This window comes from Theropithecus gelada, chromosome 4 (assembly GCF_003255815.1).
Source record: "Theropithecus gelada isolate Dixy chromosome 4, Tgel_1.0, whole genome shotgun sequence".
Lineage (NCBI taxonomy): Eukaryota > Metazoa > Chordata > Mammalia > Primates > Cercopithecidae > Theropithecus > Theropithecus gelada.
In genome coordinates, this window is record NC_037671.1 from 74616205 (window position 1) to 74643812 (window position 27608).

General features: G+C 40.5%; 1 protein-coding gene across 1 annotated transcript in view; it reads left to right on the forward strand.

The window, feature by feature from the left end:
- Positions 1-1315: 1315 nt before the first annotated feature.
- MYO6 (myosin VI) overlaps positions 1316-27608 on the forward strand; it is a 161005-nt gene continuing 134712 nt past the window's right edge. Inside the window, exon 1 of the mRNA XM_025382209.1 lies at positions 1316-1557. The gene's annotated coding sequence lies outside the window, so the exon portion shown is untranslated. The remainder of the gene's footprint in view (positions 1558-27608) is intronic.

The window sequence follows — 27608 nt, forward strand, 5'->3', positions numbered from 1 at the left end:
CCAGCCTAGGCAACATAGCAAGCCCCTGTTTACCAACAACAACACAAAAAATTTAAGAAAATAAAAAAAAAAGTATTGACTTCTATTGGTTTGCCAAATGAAGTTTAGTATTAAATCCAAAATTGAGTCAGAACAGCGAACTGAGGCAGCCATCTTCATCTTCTCCCTCTTTTTTTCAGTTTGTTTTGAAATTTAGTTTTATATACCTAAGACTTACCTTCTGGCAATTTGGAATTAAATTTCTGAGATTGCTGTAAATTATTTCCGTTCTTTGTTTCTCTTCCTCTTTCTTACTTCCCTATTTTATTTTAAATATTTTATTGTTTTAGTTGAATGCTAAAACATCTTATCAGAACTTAGTTTTTAAATTTCTCCACCCAGAGAGCCGCGGAGCCTTTAAGTATCAGAAATTTGTCTCCTTGTCAGAATCTTCTAGATTTCCAGACGTTTCCAAGCCGCTACATATAAATGTTGGAGAAAAACGTGTAATTCTCATGTGTAAGTAGGCTCTTTTTTCAGCGGATACATTTAGCATTATAGTCAATTGTCATTTCCTTGCCTTAAAAGAAGCTGTTTTCATCGTAAAGGTGTTTTTTCACCACATAATTCAAATTTGCATAGGTACTTCATATTTTAAAAGGTGACTAACAGATATGTCACTTAAAAAAACAGTAACATTTAAACGACTGAGAAGGTAGGGGCTCTAAAAAGTGAATGCGGTGGCGAAGGTGGGAGGGGGAAGAGGCAAACAGGTGCGAAATTCCCATCCCAAACTCCCTCCTACAAAGACCGAATGGCAACTTAGTTGTGCAGGAAGGTTCCTCCTTAGGAAGGGCAGACGGCCCGATCCGGAGCCGAGTGAACAGTGGTTCTTGCCGCAACCGCCACGCAGCCTCGCTGCCGCCCAAGCGCGGACACCTGGTTCCTGGGTCCCCCTAGTTCCTAGGTCCCCCGCGCGGAGCTCCGGACTCCTCGCCCCCTCTCCGAACAACTTTCTCCCTGCTTGAACTGATTCTAGCTGTTGGCAGACTGCACAGTCACAGCATCCAGCCGGAGAGGACCTGCTTCGTCGGGTCTGGAAACAACTACCGCGGCAAAGGAGGCCGTTTCGCCGTGGGAAGAACAACAACTCCAAGCTCGTCCCGCGGCAGCCCCTCCCTGCGCCGCAGGGCGCCTTCCCCCGCCCCGGAGGCTCTGCGCCGCGGGCGGGGCGACCCCGGGGGTCGCGCGCCCTCTGCCGGAGCGCGCCCCCTCCCAGAGCGCGCGCCCGGCGGCCTGCCGCGGCCCCGGCGCCCCCGCCCCCTCGGGCGCTCCGTAGCCGTGACGTGCACGCCGCAGTGCCGGGGACTCGGCGGGGCGCCGGCCGGCGGGCGGAGACCGACTCGGGATCTGTCCGAGCAGGAAGCCAGCCGCAGCCCGGCTGCTGTAGCCGCCCCGTCCTGGTGCCCGTCCGCGTCGTCGCCCTCTTCACTGGCCCTCATCACTTCTCACTGCGCCCTCCAGCTTCACCCGCACAGGTAGCCCTGCCGCCGCGCACCTGCCTTTGCGCCCGCACCGGTGAGTGTCCCGGAGCCCCCGCTGCGGTGCGTCGGCGCCGGGGTCTCGCGGTCCCCGGCCCGGCCTTGCTCCCGGGCCTCCTGTAGCAGCTCCGGAGCCGACGCTTCTGTTCACTGCCCGAGGACGCGGGTGGGAGAAGCAGGTGATGGGTGGGCCCTGGGCAGCGGTGGGGCCGAGGTGGTTCTCGTTTCCACCGAGAGACAGTTTCCTTTCATGGGTTCTCATCACCAAGGTCCCTTTGTGTTTCTTCCCTGGCTCCCAGGTAGAAGCAGAGCACTCAGGTGCCTAACTCGGACTTGGACACTCCGTGATAGTTTTATTTTCTCTTTTGTAAACATGCTTAAAATTCAGCGCAGGGAGAGCGTAATTTGTTCTGAGATGTGAAGATCAAAGGATACCATTAATAGTCTAATCATGTAGGAGACCAGATTGAGACTTTCTAAAGCCTTATTCTTAGTCTCTAGGTGGTCCAGTACCTTGAGTATGTCAATTTACGGATATGCTACTGAACAAGAACTTTTTTTGTTAATTTCCAAAAACTCCCGAAAAAGATTAAAATGCGCAAACTCTGGGATTTGAAGTAGAACATAATTTGATGGGGTTATTACTAGAACATCCATGTTTAAAAGTATTTCCGCACAGTTTAAAAAATTCATTACATCTTTTTTTTTTTTTTTTGAGACGGAGCCTCACTCTGTCGCCTAGGCTGGAGTGCAGTGGCGCGATCTCTGCTCACTGCAACCTCCACCTCACGGGTTCAAGCAGTTCTCTGCCACGGCCTCCCGAGTAACTGGGATTACAAGCGCCCACCACCACGCCCGGCTAATTTTTTTTGTATTTTTAGTAGAGGCGAGGTTTCACCATCTTGGCCAGGCAGGTCTTGAAATCCTGACCTCATGATCCACCCGCCTCAGCCTCCCAAAGTGCTGGGATTACAGGCGTGAGCCACTGCGCCTGGCCAAAAATTCATTACATCTTATCTGGCATAAAGTGATGTGGTGGAGGGATGCTTAAATCCTGATTTACAAGTATTAGTGAGAAATGAGGAGCACTGCCCTAACTTAATAGACTGTATGGGCTAAACAAGACTCTTTTTTTTTTTTTTTTAATGCTCTGGTGGTATAGAGGCAGTCTAAATAAAGTCATAATTTGAGAGTTTTAAAAATTAACTTTTTTTTTTTGAGGCAGAGTCTCGCTCTGTCGGCTCACTGCAACCTCCACCTCCCGAGTTCAAGCGATTGCCCTGCCTCAGCCTCCCAAGTGGCTGGGACTGCAGGCTCACGCCGCAGCTCAGCTAATTCTTGTATTTTTAGTAGGGAGGGGGTTTCGCCATGTTGGCCAGGCTGGTCTCGAACTCCTGAGCTCAAGTGATCCACTTGCCTCGGCCTCCCAAAGTGCTGGGATTACAGGTGTGAACCCCCGCGCCTGGACTAAAAATTAACACGCTTAAGGTTTAGCTGAAACTTATCTTCACACCATAAAACGTGAATCTTGAACTTGGACTGGTAGTGGTCATGGTACAAAGGTTGGCGGCAAAACAGCATTTCTGTACAAATTAACTGAATTTCCTAGATGTCTTGAGTTGTGGTTTTCAAACTGGAGAATGTTTAGTGAAAAAATTACCTTTGTGCCTTTTGCCCTTAATTGTAGAAACCGCCGCAAATGTTACAAAGTGGGCTGTAGCCAGAGCTTGAAACCATGCCGCTGTTCAAAATAGCTCACCGACTTTTATATATACAGCTCATTTTGAGTATTTTACGTTACTCAGGAATTGCATCCACATTGGTAAACAGAAGTCATTTTAGTCTTATGTACATTTACCCACTACTTTTGTATTTTGTGTGTGTGACATACTGTTTATCATTCTCTCATCTTTGTAAGTTACAATTTTGTTTTCAGAAACCATTGTAAATGTCAGTAACAGAAGTATGAATGACATTTAAGGAAAGATCATGATTAAAAACTGTATAAATATATAAAACTATGTATGGTATACATGTATATTCTCGGTTAGTGCCCAGAAACATGAGCAAGAAAAATATAATGAACAATTACAATATTTAACGTAAATTAATGCAATTAAATATTGTATTAAAAACAAAAGATCGTAAATCATAACCAGTAGGGATTATCTGAAATGGATTTTTTTCCCTGTTTATGTTTACATGGTCAAGTTTTAAAATAACAGTGGCCAGGAAATCTGAGAGAGGCTGAAGGCTCTGTTCTCATCCTGTTGTGACTTTGCCTGGAGTCTGTGGTGTATCATGTAGCCCATTGTTTAGACAACCGGGCTGTATCTGGGTTCCAAAATGTAGCTTTCTTTAGAAAATTTTAAAGACTTTGACCATGTGAGGCTTGAATAGATACAAACATCCAAACATTTGAAAAAAACTAACCCATTTTAACTTTCTGTTGATAGTTGAAGCTCCATTTTTGACATGTAAAATATCACTTTTAAGAAGAGTTTACTAACCTCTGTAGTTTTCATTTTTATATATTAAAATATCTTATCTAAAAATAAAATATTTAAAAGTGTTATAACTTAAATACATCTCAGAGTTTATTTATTCATTTTTTTTTTCCTCTCAGTTAGAGTCTTTCCCTGTCACCCAGGCTGTGCAGTGGCACGATTTCGGGTCTCTGTAACCTCAGTCTCCTGGGTTCAACTGATTCTCCTGCCTCAGCCTCCTGAGTAGCTGAGATTACAGGTGCCCATCACGACACCTGGCCAATTTTTGTATTATTAGTAGAGATGGGGTTTCACCATGTTGGCCAGGTTGGTCTCAAACTCCTGAGCTCAAGTGATTTTCCTGCCTTGGCCCCCCAAAGTGCTGGGATTGCAGTCTCATAGAGTTTAGTTATGATCCCCATAATGAGATATTTCATGGTAATTTGTGAACCGGCCCTTTACTACTATCAGATTGTTGCACGTTTATTAGGCATCTACCATAATTGGACAGATCACAGATTGAGGGGCTTGATCTACAAAATAATTTTCTAGGCTAATGGTCTTGTCCTTACACAGATGAGGAAGTCTAGGCTCAAAGAATTAAATGCTTGCTCCAGAAGGGCAAAGTCTGGATTCACACCTGAGTCATTTGGCCACGAAGCCCGTGTTTTTTCCACCAGAACAGTTTGCCTTGGTTTCAGTTCACTTGGTGGACTGTTTAAACCAGCAAAACTGGTATTATGTCAAAGAATATAATTCAAGGTTTGACAAAAGCATCCAGGAGTAGATGTGATAGGCCATGAATGTAGTTCTGGAACTAATTTAGAATCCTCTTTTTGTGTCTTCATTCTCAAGTTGACAGCCTTGAACGGTGATGCTGCTGCCTTCTCATTTTTCATCTAGTTCTAGAACATTATATGTATTGTGCACGTTTAACTTTGATAGGTTTATAAGAACTAGAATTAGATTGTAATGTTCCTGGTTAGGATAGAACTGTAAAATTTTCCCCTAATGAAAAAGATAGATTATTGCCCATAAATGCAGTAGCTATCCTTTAAATATTATGTAATTAATTCTCTAATCTTGAGAGGGGGACTTGTTTTTAGATTATGATTAAATTGTCACTTAGAAACCATTAGGACAAATCTTTTCTATGGTCTGTGGAATATCCCTTGAGCTGCAATAGACATAAATGACAAAAATGAGCACGTAAAGTCCATTTTTTTTGTAGCAAACTAGGAATCATGCATTTCAGCAGTAGGATGTAGTTGGGTAAATGAGCAGAAGCAAGGTAGGAAGGCTGAGTTGGGTGGCTACCATTACGGGTTTTTTCATTATTTGCCTTGAACTATTAGGAATTTTTTATCTCAAGGATATTCATATTCAAGTATAAATACGAAACCCCACCTGATATAAATTAGTAATATTACTAATATAAATTGGTAATAGATGATCTGTGGCATCCACATCAAGAACTAGAGTTAAATAAGCTTAAGTTCTCTTTTGGAGGCATTATATATATGTGTGTGTATATATAATCTATATATTTATTAGGCATCTAGCATAATTGGAGAGATCACAGATTGAGGGGCTTGATCTACAAAATAATTTTCTGGGCTAATGGTCTTGTCCTAAAAGACCAAAAAGATGGATGAACGTCTTTTTCAACAAATATTTACTGAGGGCCCACTGTGTTTTAGATATGTCAAGTGTGAAATGATTCCTCCCTGTCCTGGCGTATCTTTGGATTCAGGAAATGGCGTGTGTGTGTGTGTGTGTGTGTGTGTGTGTGTATATATATATATATATATTTTTTTTTTTTTTTGGAGACAGGGTCTCATTCTGTCATCCAGGTTGGAGTGCAGTGGCATGATCTCGGCTTACTGCAGCCTCCATCTCCCAGGCTCAAGTGACACTCCCACCTCAGTCTCCCGAGTAGCTGGGAGCACAGGTATATGTCACCATACCTGGCTACCTTTTTTGTATTTCTGGTAGAGAGGGGATTTGCCATGTTGCCCAGGCTGGTCTTGAACTCCTCAGCTCAGATGATGTGCTGTCTCGGACTCCCAGAGTACTGGGATTACAGGCATGAGCTACCATGCCTTGCTGGCATTATATAATGTTCAGAGGAACCAGGATCTTTTGCATTTAAAATGGTTCTGATTTATTTGACAAATTTGAGTGGACTGGAATCTGTAAATATTTTGCAGTGTCTTTCTAGTTACTGTTTTCAAAAATTAGCTTATTTTTCTTATTGATTAATGTACGAATGACATAATGGTTTGAGAAATGACCATAAGTCCACCAAAAGTTTTCTCTGTGAGTACTGAAGCATAGAAAGTGAAACCTAAAGAAGAAATCTGGCATCTTTAGAAATCTTGCTGGTGCTAAAGAGAGAGGAAATAATATTTTATACAGAAGGCATGTCTCAAGTGAAACCAAAACACCGAAGCACATTCCTTCAGTGTATATTCACATGGGGTAAATATCAAGCTGAGTAATGTGCACAAAGGAAACTCCTACAAAAACACAGTCATCTTTTGAGTATGTTAGGTCATTTGTTATTTTATTTGAAAATAACCTGGCTGGGGCACGGTGGCTCACACCTGTAATCCCAGCGTTTTGAGAGGGCAAGGTGGGCAGATCACCTGAGGTCAGGAGTTGAGAGCAGCCTGGGAAACATGGTGAAACCCCATCTCTACTAAAAATACAAAAATTAGCTGGGTATGGTGGTGGGTGCCTGTAATCCCAGCTACTCGGGAGGCTAAGGCACAAGAATCACTTGAACCCGGCAGGTGGAAGTTGCAGCGTGCTGAGACTGTGCCACTGCAATCCAGCCTGGGCGATTGAGTGAGACTCCGTCAAAAAAAAAAAAAAAAAAAAAAAAAAAAAAAAGAAAGTAAGCCGCTGACTAACCTTTACAAAGTAATATATTTTGTGTGGCAGAATTTTTTTATTTCTAATATATGTGGATGAACATCTTTTTCAACAGATATTTACTGAGGGCCCACTGTGTTTTAGATATGTCAAGTGTGAACTGATTCCTCCCTGTCCTGGCATATCTTTGGATTCAGGAAATGGGAAGAGTTGCAGAGATAGGAAAAAATAAATAGAAATCATCCATTTAAAATCCAAAGACATACATGTCAAAAGCTATTAACTTATATTCATATGGCATTTTATTGCTTTAATATAATTGTATATGCATCTGGTCCTTAAAACAACTCAATGAAGTAGATTTAGTAAATTTATTCCTTTTCTATAGGTGAGGAAATGGAAACTCAAAAAATTAAAAATACTGACTGCTTGTGGTGGCTCACGCTGGTAATCCCAGCACTTTGGGAGGCTGAGGTGGGAGGATCACTTTAGCCCAGGAGTTTGAGAACAGCCTGGAGGTGAAACCCTTTCAAAAAAAAATATTGTACAAAAATTAACTGGGTGTGGTGGTGCACGCCTATAGTCCTAGCTATGTAGGAGGCTGAGGTGGGAGGGTCTCCTGAGCCTGATAGGTCAAGGCTGTAGTGAGCCGTGATTGCACCACTGCACTCCAGTCTAGGTGACAGAGCAAGATCCTGTCTCTAAATAAATAAATACATTACTTAAAATTAAGTAACTTGTTCAAGGTCAGTGTGGCTACTTAGAAGCATCATTGAGAATGGAACCTTTCTCTGTGTAGTCCCAAAGTAGTAAGTCCACCCCTTTCCCCCTATTGCTTATGTATTTAACCTCACCTTATGGCTTCAAGTCAGGTGGTTCAGGAAGTTCTGAAAACTTAGGGTCACTAAAATGGTGATTGTTAAATTGTTACAGGTTTTTTTTTTTTTTTTAATGGAAGGTAGAAGATGAGCATGATGCATCATGATGGAACTACTTTAACATTTTTAATAGATTACTAGACTGAAATTGGTAATTAGCTGTTCTAGTTGGAGAATTTTTAAAGAAAACCAACAATTAGTTAAAACGAAGGAGAAAAATATTCTGGGGGAATTTTGAAAATAACTTTTGTTACTTTGTGCATTGGTAGTGATCTGATAGTTACAACTGTCTTTGTAAAACTCACTAAAGAACTGTGTGTGTGTCTGTGTTGGTTCCTTTATGTCTTCATTTATATAAAACATACTTGAGTGTCTACCACGGACCAGGCACTATTCTAAGTGCTAGGGATACAGTGATTAAATTAAGACCAAGCCCCTGTACTGACATTTTATTGTTGTTTTGAGTTAAGTTAATTATAGACTCTTCATACTAGGATGTAATCAACAGGGCTGACCCTGAAGTTGGGAAATAGACAGTTGTCAGAGTGGTGCAATTTGAGGGCTACTGCATGACTTATTTGCTCTGGAATATTCTACTCCTAACCCGTCTGTCAAAGACTCCCAGACTGTTGGGTTATGGCACTGTTACCAACCTGCTTTGATAAATGTAAGTATGTTTCATCATTTGTCACACTTTCAGCAAAGAAAAGTGAGGTAAAATAAGTGGGAACTAGAGTTGGACACGGTGATGCATACCTGTAGTCCCAGCTACTCAGGAGGCTAAGGCGGGAGGAATGCTTGAGCCCAGGTGTTCCAGGCCAGCCTAGGCAACGCAGCCAGATTCTGTCTCAAAAAAACCAACAACATGCAAGCAAAAAATAAATGGGAGTAGGATTGATATGTTGGTGTTGTAAGAGAAGAGATTAGCAAAGTATAATTTTAATAGCAGCTATTGTTTTTTCTTTTTTTGAGACAGAGACTTGCTCTATCACCCAGGCTGAAGTGCAGTGGTACGATCTTGGCTCACTGCAACCTCCGTCTCCTGGGTTCAAGAGATTCTCCTGCCTCAGCCTCCCAAGTAGCTGGGATTACAGGTGCTCGTGACCATCCCCGGCTAATTTTTGTATTTTTAGTAGGGATGGGGTTTCACCATGTTGGCCAGGCTGGTCTCGAACTTGAGGTGATCTGCCCATCTTGGCCTCCCAAACTGCTGGGATTACAGGCGTGAGCCACCGTGCCTGACCGATAGCAGCTATTTTTTATTGAGCTTTTACTACCATGTCAGATACTATGCCAAGTGAGTACTTTTGTATACATTAGCTCAATCACTGTCACCTCAGTGGTGTTGGTGTTATGACCTTCATTTTACAGATTAGAAAACTGAGGGGCAGAGCTGTTAAATTTCCTCAGGCTTATTTGGTGGTGCTGGAATTTGGGTCTCTGTTAGGTCTAAGCATGTAGTAGATACTAATGTGGAAGGGTACTTATGTGTGTGTGTGTATACATATATATGTATATATGTGTATACATATGTGTGTGTGTATATATATGTATACACACACACATATAGAGACAGACTTCTGATGTTCTACTAGGATGTGTGACACATCACGAAGGTGGGAGTGATAGGTGTGGGGAGTCTCTTGTTGGGTGAGCGGTGGGAATTGGGGTTGGGAGGAGATGGGAGAGTATTGCTTGCCTGACTACTTGGTTGTCAGGCTTAATCCTCTCTCTGACAGCCCTGGGGCTCCAGAGTTGCATTTAAGCACAATGCTTTCTTGTCCAGCTCCTGGGTAAGAGGATAGGCAGACCTGAGGCAATCCTGTCACTTATTAACTTGGTCAAATTATTTTATTTATCTGGGCTTCAGTTTTCTCATCTATAAAATGGAAGTAACAATATTACCTACCTGGTGTGGTTCTTGTGAGGATTGAATTAGATAATAATACATGTAAAACACAGATCACACTGGCTAGCACATATTGTACATTCATTATTATTGTTACTTTTTTTTTTTTTGCCATATTTAATGTGGAATTTTCAAACAAAAGCAAGAAAAGCAATATATTAGTGATTTGGTTGGAATCTTGAAGTTGGCTTTTTTTTTTTTTGGAGATGGAATCTCGTTCTGTTGCCCAGGCTGGAGTGCAGTGGCACGATCTTGGCTCACCACACCCTCCGCCTCCTGGGTTCAAATAATTCTCCTGCCTCAGCCTCCCGAGTAGCTGGGACTGCAGGCGCATGCCACCATGCCCAGCCAATTTTTATATTTTTAGTAGACACGGGGTTTCACTAAGTTTGCAAGCTTCCCTTTTGATTTATGTGCAAACTGGAATTAGAGAACTACTGGCTTAAACTTTTTCTGTATCTTATGGTTAGGAAGGGCTTCAACAAGAATAACGACAATTTGTTTGGGTTAACCAGGCAGTGTGTGGTAGAGGGAAGTGAAATATGTTACCAGAATCTCTTCATTGACTTTTTTTTTTTGAGACGGAGTCTTGCTCAGTCGCCCAGGCTGGAGTGCGGTGGTGCAATCTCGGCTCACTGCAAGCTCCGACTCCCGGGTTCACGCCATTCTCCTGCCTCAGCCTCCCGAGTATCTGGGACTACAGGCACCCGCCACTACCCCCGGCTAATTTTTTTTTGTATTTTTAGTAGAGATGGGGTTTCACCATGTTAGCCAGGATGGTCTCGATCTCCTGACCTTGTGATTCCCCTGTCTCGGCCTCCCAAAGTGCTGGGATTACAGGTGTGAGCCACCACGTCCAGCCCATTGACTTTTTTTTTTTTTTTTTTAAGCTTATTTGGGGCTTATAGCATTTGTATGGAGAAGACAACGCAGTGTTAAATTTCGCACCTAAATTAAATTGTAATGACTGTTTCAGCCTTTTTTTTTTTTTTTTTTTTTGAGATGGAGTCTTGCTCTGTCGCCCAGACTGAAGTGCAGTGGCGTGATCTTGGCTGTCTGCAAGCTCCGCTTCCTGGGTTCACGCTATTCTCCTGCCCCAGCCTCCGGAGTAGCGGGCTACAGGCGCCTGCCACCATGCCCAGCTAATTTTTCTTATTTTTAATAGAAACAGGGTTTCACTGTGTTAGCCAGGATGATCTCGATCTCCTGATCTCATGATCCGCCCGCCTCAGCCTCCCAAAGTGTTGGGATTACAGGTGTGAGCCACTGGCCTGAGCTTTTTAACTAGCTTCATTTGGAGGTGATTAGTTAATATTAGTTAAAAATTGTTAATTTTTAACAATTATACATATAGTAAAAATGTATAAATACATGTTTGTATAGATCTTTTTTTAAATTTTTTTTTTGAGACGGAGTCTCGCCCTGTTGCCCAGGCTGGAGTGCAGTGGCATGATCTCAGCTCACTGCAGTCTCCCCCTCCCAGGTTCAAGTGATTCTTCTGCCTCAGCCTCCTGAGTAGCTGGAATTACAGGCATGTGCCACCATGCCCCGCTAATTTTTGTAGTTTTAACGGAGACGGGGTTTCACCATGTTGGCCAGGCTGGTCTCGATCTCCTGACCTCAGCTGATCCACCCGCCTCACTCTCCCAAAGTGCTGGGATTACAGGAGTGAGCCACAGTGCCTGGCCGTTTCTATAGATTGTAAAAACTGTTAAAAACTTAGATTTCTTTAGATAGTGTACTGTTGAATAATCAGACTTGGTATTGTTAGTCTTATCAGGCAAAGTCCCAAAAGGAAAGAGATTTTACCCCGATGGTTCACATGAAGAGGCTATTTGCAGAGGTTAGAGAACGAACAAGTGTGGTAAAGTGCTCAGGGATTAGAAACAGTAAGAAACTCTTAGTTCTCCAGAAATTACCAGAGCAGAAAGCTGGCATTGTGGAGGAGGGCTAGAGGGAGCTGCGGTTTTGAAGCAGGAGGGGCATGAAGGGAGGTTCCCTGATCTCTCCTCCCTCTTCCTCCGAGTCTCCACCAGTGACTTACTTTACTAGAACCCAGCTGGGGAGCCCAAATTATTATTATTTTTTTAAGGCTCATTCTTCCAGTGCAAGAGCAGAGAAGGAATTGAGGATGTAAGGGAGCAAATGGAGATTAACTAGGACATTATTTAGAACCTTTCGGGATTTGTAGCATTTCCTTGGTACATGTAAAAAAACTTGTAGCATTGTGATACATCTGCAAAATGCTTGGGACTAATTGTTTTATACATACTTTGAGAAATAGTTTAATCACTTTCTCATTTAACCGAACAATTATTTTAGGAACTTTTGATGATCCATATAACCCAACAAGAAACATAATCTAGGTCTGTTAACACAAAGCACTTTTGTTAATATATTGTTGTACTTTGCTGAGGTTTTCTGAAATTTTCTTCACTAGGCAGTCTGGGTTTAATGGAATACATGTGTCATTCATTAAAAATCTTTAGTGGCTAAATTAAAAATATTTTGGCAATAAGTCTTTTGCTTTTCTGGAATTTATACTTCGTATTCACCTGGATTTTTTTTGACAACAAGAACACTAGAACATAGTGTTGACATGGTAATAGTTAATAGAAACAAGACTATTGGGAAATAGTTGTTCATCCTTCCGAAGTCCTTTTGAGGACACATTAAATTTCTGTATAAATCTGTTGCAATTTGCTGTTATCATGCAGTAGCTGATATTTTGCTAACACCAATTTTACCTAGTTAATCTTAGTTCTGGTGAAAAGTTTGTGCTCTTTATTTTGGATAGATTCCTTAGGGGTTACTAAAGAAAATGATTTCTCATCTTAAAGAGATGGTATGAACGATTCTAGGGATATAAGTAATACTCCCCCCAAAACAATTAGATTATGACTTATATTTTCTTTCTTCTCTTGAGGGTTCCAGTTAAAAAGAAGTACAAGATCTTACTCAGATTAAGAAGCAGCTAGAGAAGGCCTTGTTCATGACCTCCAGAAAAGGAAGAGCCGTATTGTGCAGGGTTGAGCAAATTAATAAACATCTGGCTGTGAGAATTTAGCATACAAATCAAGTGTATTTCTGGATATAAATGTTATAACTGAGTTAAACAAACAAACAAATATGTTTCCCAGCTTGTCTTTTTTAAAGCGTATGGTGAAAATGAGAAACAGGTTTGGAATCAACTGAATAACACCTGTACAGCTGTGGTTGGAAACCAACCATTTAGATATTTTCTCTGTAAGTGGGCCCGTTTTTTTTTTTTTTAAAGGAGTGATTTCAGACTTTTGTGGGATCTTCTAAAAACATATTGTTTATTTGGATTTGACATTGATGGAATTAGTATCCCGCAGGAGATATTTGAGGCTCTTAGTTTTTCCATGTTGTATTCTTTGAATTTCCTTGATTTGAGGATTGAGTTATTCCAGAGAGAACTTTTCTCTTCTTCCTTGTTATTTTTTTTCTAAAATTAGATGAACCAGCTGTGTTTTGGTTTGTGGGCATGATTTGCTGTCTGTTATCCTTTTGGTCTTAGTATCTGGGGGAAGAACAAAGAACCTGTGTGTGTTTTGAAGAGGAATGTATTAGTTTCTCTGCTCTTGTTCATCATGGTTGAGCTTTAAGATGAGAAGAACGAAGAAAATACTTCATGTATTTATTATTCTTGTGCTTGATATTTCAAACAAAACCGTGGCTTGTATTGGCCACTGAGATGATGGAGAAAACAGATGAATGTAAAGTGAAAAACTAGTCGTCATGTATTCAAATAGCTAATTGAAGAGGTTTATGTTAAAGAAAGATTTTCTTTCATGTATGGGAGGAGGGAAAAGAAGGATGGAAATTGAATGAGTTTGACCATATGACCAGCTGTCACGACAGATGTTTTAGCAACCAGAAAGTACTTATTTCAATCAGAATTTAATGTTATATTTTATGGGGATGCATTCTACTAATAAGCCTTTTTTTTTTTTTTGAAGGAAAGTGAGGATAAGTTAGGAATTTATAAACCAATTTGGTGATTTAGTAAGTCATTAGTAAAAATGGAGATAGCCTGGTGGCTGCGTACAGTGATGCTAGTATGTTAGGAAAATGGGCTGTTAAAACACACACACAAACACACACACACACACACGCACACATACACACACACACACATTTTTTTCCCCCTTTTTGCCAGATGTGCAACTGTATACAGAGAGCTATTATTTATTAAAGATGTGTTTCTGGAACTGGCCCAGAATATCATGGACTTTGGTCCTGTTTTCTAGGTTTCTGCTGTTTAGTATATGACACTGATATAGATTAGTATTTTCAGAACATGTGGACAACAGAGTAGGTCAGCATGATTGAACAGTGAAAGGTTTATGTCAGATGGGTTGGGGTGGCAGTATATTGTAATGATGGACTGAATGAGTGATCTAAAATCATCCTAGCATAGTATAATTATAACAGTTCTTTTCTTTTTGAGATGGAGTCTCGCTTGGCCATGATTATAACAGTTCTTGAGGGCCGTCTGTTTGAGTCTTTTGCAGTTATTTTCTCATTTAATTCTCACATTGACCCTATGAGGTGACTATTCTTATTATCCCATTTTATAGCTGAGAGAGCTGAGGTCTAAGTGATTTGAGAAGGTGATAGAAGTAGTAAGGAGTAGAGTCAAAAGATGCTTTCAGATGGTCTGGCTCCAGAGTCTCTGCTCCATTTAGAATTCTAAGCTCGCTTTTTCTGTGTGCTCTTTTAAACACTCAGAGCTTTGAAAATCCCTTAAGGGTTAATCTGTTCTGTTTTTATCTCCCTACACAAAGAATAATAAAATGGTGACAATCGTGCATCTATGGCCTACTTTCAAGTCCAGGGAAGACAGTTCTTCTGTAATACCCACTTTCCTCCTGAGCCAGACTCACCCTCAGATTTCTGCTCTACACAGGGCTCTCCAGCCTTCCCTGAGTGGATGAGAGAGGGGAGAACTCCTAGACCCAAATCTAAGCCGTTGTCTACAGCTCTTGTCTTTTAAATCTCTTAACAACCACCTGTTTTAGTTATATACCTGTTATAATTACATACTTGATGTATGTGCTTTAAGCAAATGTATTCCCGTAAAGTTTTGTGTAAATTAAATAATGAATTGAATTGTAATTTAAATTTTTTTTTTTTTTTTTTTTGTAGAGATGGAGATCTTACTGTGTTGTCCAGGCTGGTCTTGAACTCCTGGCCTCAAGTGATCCTCCTGCCTTGGCCTCCCAAAATGCTGGGATTATAGGCATGAGCCACTGCATCTGACCTGTAATTTTTTTTTTTTTTGAGATGGGGTTTTACTCTGTTGCCCAGGCTGGAGTGCAGTGGCGTGATCTTGGCTCACTGCAACCTCGACCCTCCGAGATCAAGCGATTCTCCTGCCTCAGCCTCCTGAGCAGCTGGGATTACAGGCACCTGCCACACCTGGCTAATTTTTGTATTTTTTTAGTAGAGACGGGATTTCACCATGTTGGCCAGGCTGGTCTTGAACTCCTAACCTCATGATCCTCCCCTCTTGGCCTCCCAAAGTGCTGGGATTACAGGTGTGAGCCACCATGCCTGGCATAATTTTTTTTATTATTCTGGGAAAGCTTCGTATTTAAAGGATCCCAGTGATAATTTCTTTTGTAAAGAGAAGAATCTTTGTATAAAACAAATGATTGTTTTTCTTGATTATATTAATAAAATATAGATTTTTCACATATTACTTTTGCATAAACATAGTTCTAGCTAAATACATATTTGATATAAACATGCCAAAATGAAATTTGATCTTACATCGTGCTTCATATTACTAACAAAAAAGGATTGAATAATAGTTTTTTTCTTTGAATAAATGTCACTTGTTGGATTTGCACTAAAATGTACTTTGGTAGGCTTATCTACAGTAAGAATAATATTCTTTTAGGCAGTAGGTTGAGGTTCAGTATGTAACACCATAGTATATTATTTTGTTATATAATTCATTAGGTAAATGCTAGAGTTCTACTTAAGTGCTAGAATCAGTGTTTTATGATTCTGAAATAAATTATCTGAAAATAAAAAATTTTAGAGCGATAACTTAAAAATTTATAGTTGAAAGACAAACTACTCTTTGGAAAAACATTTTTGTGTAACCCTGGGTAAAATATTTGTTTCCTGTAGTTAATATATTGTTAATGAGGTCTTGATCCCAGACTCATTGTGATTTGTGCTCTGTCTGTAAACGCTCAACAGTGACTACTTTGTAACCTAATTAATAGATCCAGTGGCCTCATTTAGAGCATTATTCTTTTCCAGCCTCTTCAGCTATTTCTTTTTTTGTTTTTTAGAGAGAGAGTCTCACTCTCATCCAGGCTGGACTGCATTTGCACTATTATAGATCATGGCAGCCTCGAACTCCTGGGCTCAAGTGATCCTCCACCTCAGCTTCCCAAAGTGCTGGGATTATGGATGTGGGCCACCATGGCTGGTCTCTAAACTCTTATTGTGTGATTCAAAATCCTTCATGACCTAATCTTGGCCCACTTTTTCACTATAGCACTCATCACACTCTGCCATTCTCCTTCGCTCTAGCCCTGTTGGCCTCTTCCCCAAACATGTCTCCATTCTCCTTTCTCCTTAGTCTTGTTCAAACAAACCCTTTGTCTGGAGTGCACTTTCCTTTAGTCATTCTTACCCATCTTTCAGTACCTGCTTGAATTAAATCTTTGAAAGTAGCCACCACAAATTTACTGTTTGGGATTATACTGGTATTATAATGTACATCAAAAGTTATGTGATGTATGTGTATCTTCCTTCATTCTTGTCTACTCTAACTAGATTGTGAATTACTAGAGTGTATGAACTGCCTAGCAAGAGGCTTTGTAAGGTTTTGTTTGATCAGTGTAATTTTTAAATGTGTAAAAAAATCCTGAGATCTGAGATCTGAGATCTCAGGATTTTTTTACACATTTAAAAATTACAGAAGACCGCATAAAGATTTTGTTTATGTGGATTATATCTATTAATATTCACTGTATTAGAAATTTTAAAATGATTTGATCCAGGCCAGGCACTTTCAGAGGCTGAGGCAGGCAGATCACTTGAGGCCATGAGTTCAAGACCAGCCTGGCCAACATGGTAAAACCCCGTCTCTACTAAAAATACAAAAATTAGCAGATCTTTCAAATTTAGATGATATTAAACAATTACATTCTTTTTTTTTTTTTTTTTTTTGAGACGGAGTCTCGCCCTGTCGCCCAGGCTGGAGTGCAGTGGCGCGATCTCGGCTTACTGCAAGCTCCGCCTCCCGAGTTCACACTATTCTCCTACCTCAGCTTCCCGAGTAGCTGGGACCACAGGGGCCCACCACCACGCCCAGCTAATCTTTTGTATTTTTGATAGAGATGGGGTTTCACCGTGTTAGCCAGAATGGTCTCGATCTCCTGACCTCGTGATCCGGCCCCCTCGGCCTCCCCAAGTGCTGGGAGTACAGGCTTGAGCCACCATGCCTGGCCAACAATTATGTTCTTAGTATAAACTTCTTTAATTATTGGAAGGCTTTTATAGCCACTGGGGCAGATATAAGGTCTACTTTTGTGCTTTTCACTTGAAGGCTATAACTTTAAGTACAGTGACTACTGGTATGTTTTGGTGCCACTGCCTTGATACTAGCTAAAGCTCTAGAAGTTTTACCCATCATTGCTTCTACATCCTTGGTGTAAACGTAACCACAGTGAAAAAGACAAATGTCTCAGTATTATTATGAAAATAGTTGTGACCTTTTATACCCTCTGAAAGGGTCCATTGGTCATACATAGAGAGAACTGCTGGTCTGAATAATTGTCCTCCTGAGTTGTGAATGTGTGCAAGTTTCATGAATACTAGATAGGTAGAAACCTAGAATGTTAGAATCGGACATTATCCTAGAGTTAATTTAATTCCAGTTCCATACAAGAACTTGAGGAAACTGGTTTAGAGGGCTTAAAAAACTTGAAGGTTTGGCCGGGTTCAAAAAAAAAAAAAGATCAGATAGGTAACCACTGGCAGAACTGAAAGATAATTAATTCGTAAGTCTCTTAGTTTGGAGTTCATTTTTCCTGTCAGTTTTGTGCAGTTAAAAAATTTAAAGGTAATTTCACATATACTGCTATGACTTAAAATAATAAGCTTTTTAAAATTTTTCCATTTTTTTTTTTTTTGAGACAGAGTCTCGCTCTGTTGCCCAGGCTGGAGTGCAGTGGTGCGATCTCAGCTCACTGCAACCTCCACCTCCTGGGTTCAAGCGATTCTCGAGCCTCAGCTTCCCGAGTAGCTGGGACTACAGGCGCACACTACCACTCCTGGCTTATTTTTGTATTTTTAGTAGAGACAGGGTTTCACCATGTTGGCCAGACTGGTCTTGAATTCCTGACCTCAGGTGATCTGCCTGCCTCAGCCTCCCAAAGTGGTGGGATTACAGGCATGAGCCACTGCATCTGGCCAAAAATAAACGTTTCTTTTTGTGCTATAATATAATAAAATTCTGTAGGGAAGATATTTCTGAACTCTTATGCAGTGCTCTAGAATCAAGTTTCATCTATTTATTTCACCTCTTAAAAAAAAATTACCAGAAGTGATGGCACGTGAATCTAGTCCCACCTACTCAGGAGGCTGAGGTGAGAGGATCGCTTGAACTCAGGAGTTTGAGGCTGTGGTGAACTATGATCATGCCACTGCACTGGGCGATACAGCAAGAACTTCAAAAAAAAAGAAAAGGCTAGGCTCAGTGATTTATACCTGTAATGTAACACTTTTGGGAGGCTGAGGTGGGAGGATTGTTTGAGCTCAGTAGTTTAAGACCAGTCTGGACAACACAGCAAAACCTCCTCTCTCCTAAGAATAAAAAAAAGTTAGCTGGGCGTGGTGGTGCTGCCTCTAGTTCCAGCTATTTTGGAGGCTAAAATGGGAGGATTGCTTGAGCCTGGGAGTTTGAGATGGCAGTGTGATATAATCGCACCACTGAACTTCAGCCTGGGTAACAGAGTGAGACCCTGTCTCAAAGAAAAAAGCAGGCTGGGCATGGTGACTCACACCTGTAATCCCAGCACTTTTGGAGGCTGAGGCAGGCAGATCACTTGAGGCCAGGAGCTCGAGACTATCCTGGCCAACATGGCAAAACCCCGTCTCTATGAAGAATACAAAAACTAGCTGGATGGGGTGGCGGGTGCCTGTAATCCCAGCTACTTGGGAGGCTGAGGCAGGAGAATCACCTGAACCCAGGAGGTGGAGGTTGCAGTGAGCAGAGACCACCACCATTGCACTCCAGTGTGGGCAAAAGAGCTAGACTCTGTCTCAAAAAAAAGAAAAAAACTAGTAGACAGTATTACCTACACATATGTGTGTGTATATTTTATGTATATATAAATATAGATTATACATTTAAAAATTAATACAGTATTCTAACATAAAGGAAATTTATTAAACTATTAATTATAGTAATTACATTAAATATATTGTTTATTTCAGTTTGTGAAGGTGCACGCACTCCTCTACTACAAGGCAGAATAAAGTAGTCAGATGCTACTAACATCTACATGTAGAATAATCATGAATGCAGCAGCTGTAAATTAGACTAATATGCGAGTGTTGTAATTGGTGACTCAAATATCTTTATTAGTATTGCTCTATAATGTGATTTTTCCAGCATGATGAACACCTTTTGGTCAAGTTCCAAATGAAGGACAGTCTTCTTTCAATTTATGTGTTATTGTATGGTTTTTAGTCAGTGAGTAAAGCAATGCAAAAATATTTTGAATATATGTGTATATATATTGGATTAGATTCTGGGCATACCTATGTTTTCCTCTGAATTTGCTGTTCATTTTACCTTCTATACATCATTAGTGGCATCACAATAATTTGAAAATTTGAAATAAAAAGTTCTTGGCCTGTACCCGCAGGGGCTGAATCAGTTTGTGGCATCCTCACAGACATTTGTGTTGGCTGCAGTATTTTTATTTTTTGTGTCATCTTCCTCAATTCATTCTTTTTTTTTTTTCTTTTTGAGGTGGAGTCTTGCTCTGTCGCCCAGGCTGGAATGCAGTGGCACAACCTTGGTGCACTGCCACCTCCGCCCCCAGGTTCAAGCGATTCTCCTGCCTCAGCCACCTGAGTAAATGAGATTACAGGCGTGCACCACCACGCCCAGCTAAGATTTTGTATTTTTAGTAGAGACGAGTTTTACCATATTGACTAGGCTGGTCACCAACTCCTGGCCTCAAGTGATCTGCCCACCTCAGCCTCCCAGAGTGTTGGGATTACGGCCGTGAGCCACTGTGTCTGGCGCTCAATTTATTCTTGAGTGTTGCATTCCTGTCTTTAAGTGAGACACTGAAGCTTTTACATTCTGAATAATAATACGTATAAATAAATATAAATAAATAATTAGAATGAATGTAAAATTAAAAAATGTTTCATTGAAAGTGATGTAAATTAGAAACTATAATAGTTATAAATAGTATATAGTTCATAAATACACATGATTTACAAATTCCTTTTTTTTTTTTTTGAGACAGAGCCTCACTGTTGCCCAGGCTGGAGTGTGGTGGCATGATCTCAGCTCATTGCAGTCTTTGTCTTCTGGGCTTAAGCAATCCTCCCACCTCAGCCTCTGAGTAACTGAGACTACAGGTGCGCACCACCACGCCCGGCTAATTTTTGTATTTTTGTAGTTGGGCTTTTGCCATGTTGCTCAGGCTGGTCTCTTAACTTCTGAGCTCAAGCCATCCGCTTGCCTTGGCCTCCCAAAGTGCTGAGACTTCAGGTGTGAACCATTGCCCCTGGCCACAAATTCTATTCTTAAACAATTAAATTGGTGGAAATTTCTTGGATTTAAATAAATGAATTTACTACAGAAATTATATTTTGCCTCCCAAAACACTTTCACCATTTTTAAAAATAATGAAATAAGGTTTGTTGCCCGGGTTGGTCTTAACTCTGGGTATCAAGTGATTCTCCTGCCTCAGCCTCCTAAGTAGCTGGGATTACATGTTGGAAGAGCTGCCCAGTGTGTCCGCAATAATAAAAAAGAAACTGGAACATTTCACCAGTTTGCATTTGCCCTGGAACTATGGTGATCTTCTTTGGGTCCTTCCAGTTTTAGTATATGTGCTGCCAAAGTGAGCACTTCTCAGTGTTTTTATGGCTGTATGTGTTGCAGCATGCATAAATAACTTTTTTTACCTGTAGTTTTAGAATATTTGGATGTTCATAATCTGATCTGTATTGCACCTGAATTTAAATACAAGATTTAAAAAAAATTTCACAAAAGAATTTTCCCCCAAGTGTAAATAATTCGTTTTATTTTATTTTATTTTATTTTATTTTATTTTATTTTATTTTATTTTATGAGATGGAGTCTCGCTCTATCACCCAGGCTGGAATGCAGTGGTGTGATCTCGGATCACTACAACCTCCGCTTCCCGGGCTCATGTGATTCTCCTGCCTCAGCCTCCTGAGTAGCTGGGACTACCGGCGCCCATCACCACGGCTGGCTAATTTTTTGTATTTTTAGTAGAGACGGGGTTTCACCATGTTGGCCAGGCCGGTCTCAAATTCCTGACCTCAAGTGATCCACCAGCCTCTGACTCCCAAAATGCTGAGATTACAGGTGTGAGCCACTGCGCCTGGCCAATAATTCATTTTAATACCTTCAAGGGATAGTGAGTTTGGGAATAAGCAAAGGGTAGTAGCAAATTATTGCTGTAAAATACATGAACTATATATGAACTATTTTGCCATAGAGAATTTGTTAGTCTGGTTTTGCGTTACTCTAAAGGAATGTCTGAGACTGAGTAATTTATGAAGAAAAGAGGTCTAATTGGCTCAGTGTTCTGCAGGATGTACAAGCATGGTACCAGCATCTGCCTCTGGTGAGGGCCTCAGGAAGCTTGCAGTCATAGTGAAAGGCAAAGGGAGAGTGGTTGTTGTCACATGGTGAGAGCAGGAGCAAGAGAAAAAGGAGGGAAGTGCCACACTCTTTTGAACAACTAGATTTCTTGTGAACTCAGAGGGAGCACTCACTCATTTGTGGGGGTGGCACCAACCCATTCATGAGGGGTCTGCCTGCATGCCTGAAACACCTCCCATCAGGTCCCATCTCTAACATTGGAGGCCACATTTCAACATGAGATTTGGAGGGAACAAATACCCAAACCATATAATTCCACCAAATCTCGTGTTCTTTTCACATTGTAAAATACAGTCATCCCTTCCCAAAAGTCCCCCAAAGTCTTAACTCGTTCCAGCAAGACCAAAGTCCTAAGTCTCATCTGAGACTCATCTCCTTCCACCCATGAGCCTGTAAAATCAAAACAAGTTATTTACTTCCAAGATACAGTGAGGGACAGGCATTGGGTAAACATTCCCATTCCAAAAGAGAGGAATTGGCTGAGAGAAAGGGGTTACAGGCCCCTGAAACCCAATAGGGCAGTCATTAAATCTTAAAGCTTCAAAATAATCTCCTTCGACTCTGTATTCCACATCCAGGGCACACTGGTGCAAGTCGTGGGCTCCCAAGGTCTTGGGCAGCTCTGCTCCCTCTGCTGTTCTCAAGAATAGAGTTGAGTGGGCCGGGCACGGTGGCTCATCCCTGTAATCCCAGCACTTTGGGAGGCCAAGGTGGGTGAATCACAAGGTCAGGAGATCGCAACCATCCTGGCCAACACAGTGAAACCTCGTCTCTACTAAAAATACGAAAAGTTAGCTGGGTGTGGTGGCACATGCCTGTAGTCGCAGCTACTCGGGAGGTTGAGGCAGGAGAATCGCTTGAACCCAGGAAGCAGAGGTTGCAGTGAGCCGAGATTGTGCCATTGCACTCCGGCCTGGGCTACACAGTGAGACTCTGTCTCAAAAAAAAAAAAAAAAAAAAAAAAAAGAATAGAGTTGAGTGTCTGTGGCTTTTGCAGGTTCAGGAATGCAAACTACTGGTGGCTCTACCATTCTCACTTCTGGAGGGCAGTGGCCCACTTCTCACAGCTCCACTAGGCAGTACCCTGGTGGGGTCTCTGTGTGGGGACTCTGACCCCACATTTCCCCTCCGCACTACCCTAGTAGATTTCTCTGTCAGTGCTTCTCTTGCTTCATCTTCTTGCTTCTGCTCTCACCATGTAACACCACCCAGTCTCCCTTTGCCTTGCACTATGATTGTAAGCTTCATGAGGCCCTTTCCAGAAGCAGATGCTGCAGCCCTGCTTATACAGCCTGCAGAACTGTGAAGCAGTTGAAACTTTTCTTTATAAATTATCCTGTGTCAGGTATTCCTTCATAGCAAGATTGTCATAAAGATACAAAGAGAGATTCCATAATGAGATACCTAGTTGAAAACAGCCAGAAATAATGTTCTCATGTTGTTATATAAAGTATTTGTTACTGTGTATGTGGTATTGAAACTTCTAAACTAACTCCCTTTAGGTTTGTTCATTTTGAGACAGAGTCTCACTCTGTTGCACAGGCTGGAGTGCAGTGGCATGATCTCGACTTACTGCAACCTCTGCCTCTTGAGTTGAAGCAATTCTGCCTCAGCCTCCCGAGTAGCTGGGATTACAGGCTTGCACCACCACGCCCGGCTAATTTTCATATATTTAGTAGACACGGGGCTTCGCTGTGTTAAATAGTCTGGTCTTGAACTCCCAACCTCAGGTGATCTACCAGCTGTGGCCTCCCAAAGTGCTGGGATTACAGGCGTGAGCCAATGCCCTTGGCCTCTTTTAGTTTTATAGGCATTTTCCAATGATCATTGTTTGTGTAACTGAAAGCTAGATGTCTTTTAACTGATTTATCTTTCCTGATTATTTGATGTCACATTGGCGATTTAGCTGAATCTTGATGGATAACAGTATAAAGAGTTTGGTGTTGTTGACAAGAGTAGTATTGATAGCTTACCCCAAGACACATGTATAAGTTATAAGATAGACACATGTATAAGCTATAAGATAGCAGTACTTTTTTTTTTTCCCCCCCCCCGAGATGGTCTCACTTTGTTGCTTAGGCTGGAGTGCAGTGATGCAAACACAGTTCACTGCAGCCTCAACTTCTGGGCTCAAGTGATCCTCCCGCCTCAGCCCCCAAATAGCTGGGACTATAGGCTCGCACCACCGTGCCTGGCTCATTGTATTTTTTGTAGAGATCGGGTTTCATTGTGTTGTCCAGGCTTGTCTCAAACTCCTAAGCTCAAGTGATCTGCCTGCCCCGGCCTCCCAAAGTGCTGGAACTACAGGTGCCAGCCACTGCATCCAGCCCAGAAATTTTCTTAATAAAAAGGATTGTTCAAAGGGCTTTTTTAGTGGCCTCCACTAAATTGTGTATATAACTCCCAGGAGTTTAATTAATAAACAAAAGGAAAAGAATGAATATTGAATATGTGTTTTAAGTCAAGGTACATTTATCTGTAGTTGTTCCTCATGAAAACTGCAGTATCTATATTTAGATATCAGATGCTAAAGGTATTTCTCTCTAAATAGAGTTTAGAGAGAAAAAATCAGTTACACAAAGATAGATTCTAAACAATTAAGAATCCTCCCGAATTTTATAAGACAGTATGAAGTCTTTCCCTTACCCCTGTTTGCAGTATAAATGAAATTGAGGTTGATTTTCCAAATAATTATTTACAGGAAAATGATAAAATTCACATTTGATACTGTGAGAAGTCAAATAATAGAATTCTAGGGTTGAGATACCTGTGCTACAACCTAAACCATTAAGTCCCATATCTTGGAGGGTGGTATTTGTCAGTACTTTTTCAAAGATCCCCAGGTACTTCCAATCTGCAGTTCAATTACTTATCTTTTTTAAAAATTAAATCTGTGTAAGTAGAAAAACTTTCTTGTCAGGTGTTGAGGAAACTCTTGGTAACCAGAATGTTTTAAAAATTTAGTTTTTGTGTACTAATTTTTAAAATGTATGGTGTCTTGTGGAGGAGTTAAAAAAGTAGAATACTCTCTGGAATGGAGACTTAAGAATTATTTAAAATTATTAAAATGGTACACTTGATACAAAATTTGAAAGTAGAAATTACTGTTGAAACTAATACTGTTGAATCTGGTTTTCTGTTTCTGGCCTACTGTATCTAAACCACTCTAAACAGGTCATTCACTTGTTTTATCCTTATCTTAATGAGCTTCTGAGGTGAAGTTTCTGTAACCTCATGTTGTCTCCTGTTTGTCACAAAGATTCTTCATGTCTTACCCAAATTGCTTTGTTTACATTCTATGTTTGGAGATGTAGGTAGGCCATTTGATCATTGATGTGAGTATACACACTCATACACTATCCCCCACGCCCGCCTGTCACACAGTTTAAAGCCTTCTCATTCACGTAGATAGTTTTGTAAGTCTGAATAGCCTAATTTAGATAAAATTTCTTCGTAGTTCAATTAGAAAACTCTCCATTTTGAGTGCTTGTTTAGGTTTTAATATAAAGGAAACATTTTACATGAGGAATCATTGTTTTGCTAACCTTACTGACAAAAAGAAATAGTGATGAGGAAATGACTAAAACCAGTTCAGACAGTATTGAGCATGCAGATTCTACAAGGGTTGAGAACAGACAGGACTAAGAACTCATGTGGAGAAGTCAGCTCTGAAGAGAGTTTTGGATCACCTTCAGGTATAGATGGATGAAGTTACCGATGTGTTTTCAGTTGGAGAGGCAGAGTGTTGAGGAATTTTATACCTGTTGTGTTGTATTTTTCTGTCAGGTGAGCATTAGGCCATCTTGATTTTCTGTAGGCTGGAGATAATATTGGGCCCCGTAATGAAGTGCTGAAGTTTTGAGATAGTATTTGAACTGCGTTGGTGATCTTTATAATTTTAGTAAATTTACTTATTATTAAAGCATGTTGTTCAATTATCCTGTTCAAATAATTGGATTTTTAAGTGTATTTACTTGACTTTTCAGAAAATGTTTAAATTGATTCTGTGAGGTAGGAAAGTGACTATAGGTTTATCTATATGTGTTTTTGATAGTCAAAAAAGATGAAGTAATTGTCATAATTGTGACATAGAATCCATTAGAAGTGAAATAATATAATTGGTGCAAATACTGTGCTAGTGATAAACTATCAGTGGTGAGAATGAAACAGATTCTTCCCAATTTGAAGAAATTTCATATTCTGGTAGGGCAGGCTGATTACATGTGAGGATATTTTAAACACTTGATTGAATTTTTCCAAATTTTATATAAAATAATGAGTATCCAATTGTAATCAATAGTAAATAAAAACTGGAATGTTTGACTTAACACTGAACTCTGCCGCTGAGCCACTGTGGAGAAACTAAGGTTCGGAATGGCAGCCACATAGTTAGAGAAGATTTTGGGAAACTGGAATTGAGTACATTGAAATAAATAAGACTAATGAGGTGATTCAGACATGTTTCAAATGCAGAAGGTAGTGCTCATGTACCAATCAGTAGTTTTTGGTGAGAACAGTAGAAGGCTTGATCTTCAGCTGCACTCTGAGGGATTTTAGACTAGTTTGTTAGTTTATTCATTGAAAGTTGTGCCAGGATTGAGAGATGGATTTGTGAGCAGTACAGACACAGTTCCACCATCATCAAGCTTATGTTCCAGTAGGGAGATGGACATTAAACAACATTTTATCATATGGCTGTGCTTCAGTGGAGAATTTCTGTGGGTGCTATGAGACCGTATTAGAGAGGAAAGATGTGAGAAAGAGCAGTGTAAGATGGTGGCAAAACATTAGGATGGGTGACGGATCTCTGTGAATTAATCAGGCCTCTTTAAAAATCCACCCTTCCCAAATTTCAAAATCAATTCATTTGTTCATTATTGAAAATCCACAAAACCAAAATGAAGTGATACTTCTATTACATAGAGATAATCACTAGTTTTTTAGAAGGCCTTAAAAATTAAATGCATTTTCATCTTTATAAGGTGACTGGGAAATTTTGTTTCTAGACCTGGAATTTATGGTGGTTGTTTCTCTGACTAATGCTGCTGTATAAAGAAGAGTAATTATAATGATACTACTGTAACACCTTGCTATAGCCCCACTTAATAATTGCTTGAAGTATGTAAATGAATGTTCATTCATAGTCCAAAGCAAATAGTTTTTTGAGATGTTAAATATAACAGGTAATATAAATGCTTTTTTATACAATAAAATGGTAATGAATTTATTTTTACATAATAAAATGGTATATATTTATTTTTCTAGGTGAAAATAATTTAACAGCATGATAGTTAATATTTTTCTACCAAATAGGGTTAATGATTTTTATTATAGCCCTGTACAAATTTAAATAATTGATAGACCTCCCATAATCCAGTAGTTTGAATAAAGTTATCTTTATTTTTGACATGTTCTTTTCATGAATTTCTGTGTCTTTCTACCACTAAATTGCTGATATTCATTTACTTTCCACTGGATCTTTTTTGCTACCATTAGTGAATGAATGCAGTTCAATGTTTTATGTGACCATCTAGCCCTTTAAATATTGAAATACACTAAAGCAACAGGGATATTTTTACTTTTCATGTAACAATTGTCTTCTTACCTTATAAAAAAGTGGCTTCTTAAATAATAGTTAACATTTTATGGTATATTTGTTAGAGATTTTCCTTATTGAGGAAAATCAAGGGATTGAAGTCTTCCCCATTGCTTTATTTTTAATCTCTTCCCCCTACTTTTATGAAGTGGTGCTTAAAACTGGGGGAGTTGGCCGGGCGCGGTGGCTCAAGCCTGTAATCCCAGCACTTTGGGAGGCCGAGACGGGCGGATCACGAGGTCAGGAGATCGAGACCATCCTGGCTAACACAGTGAAACCCCGTCTCTACTAAAAATACAAAAACTTAGCCGGGCGAGGTGGCAGGCGCCTGTAGTCCCAGCTACTCGGGAGGCTGAGGCAGGAGAATGGCGTGAACCCGGGAGGCGGAGCTTGCAGTGAGCTGAGATCCG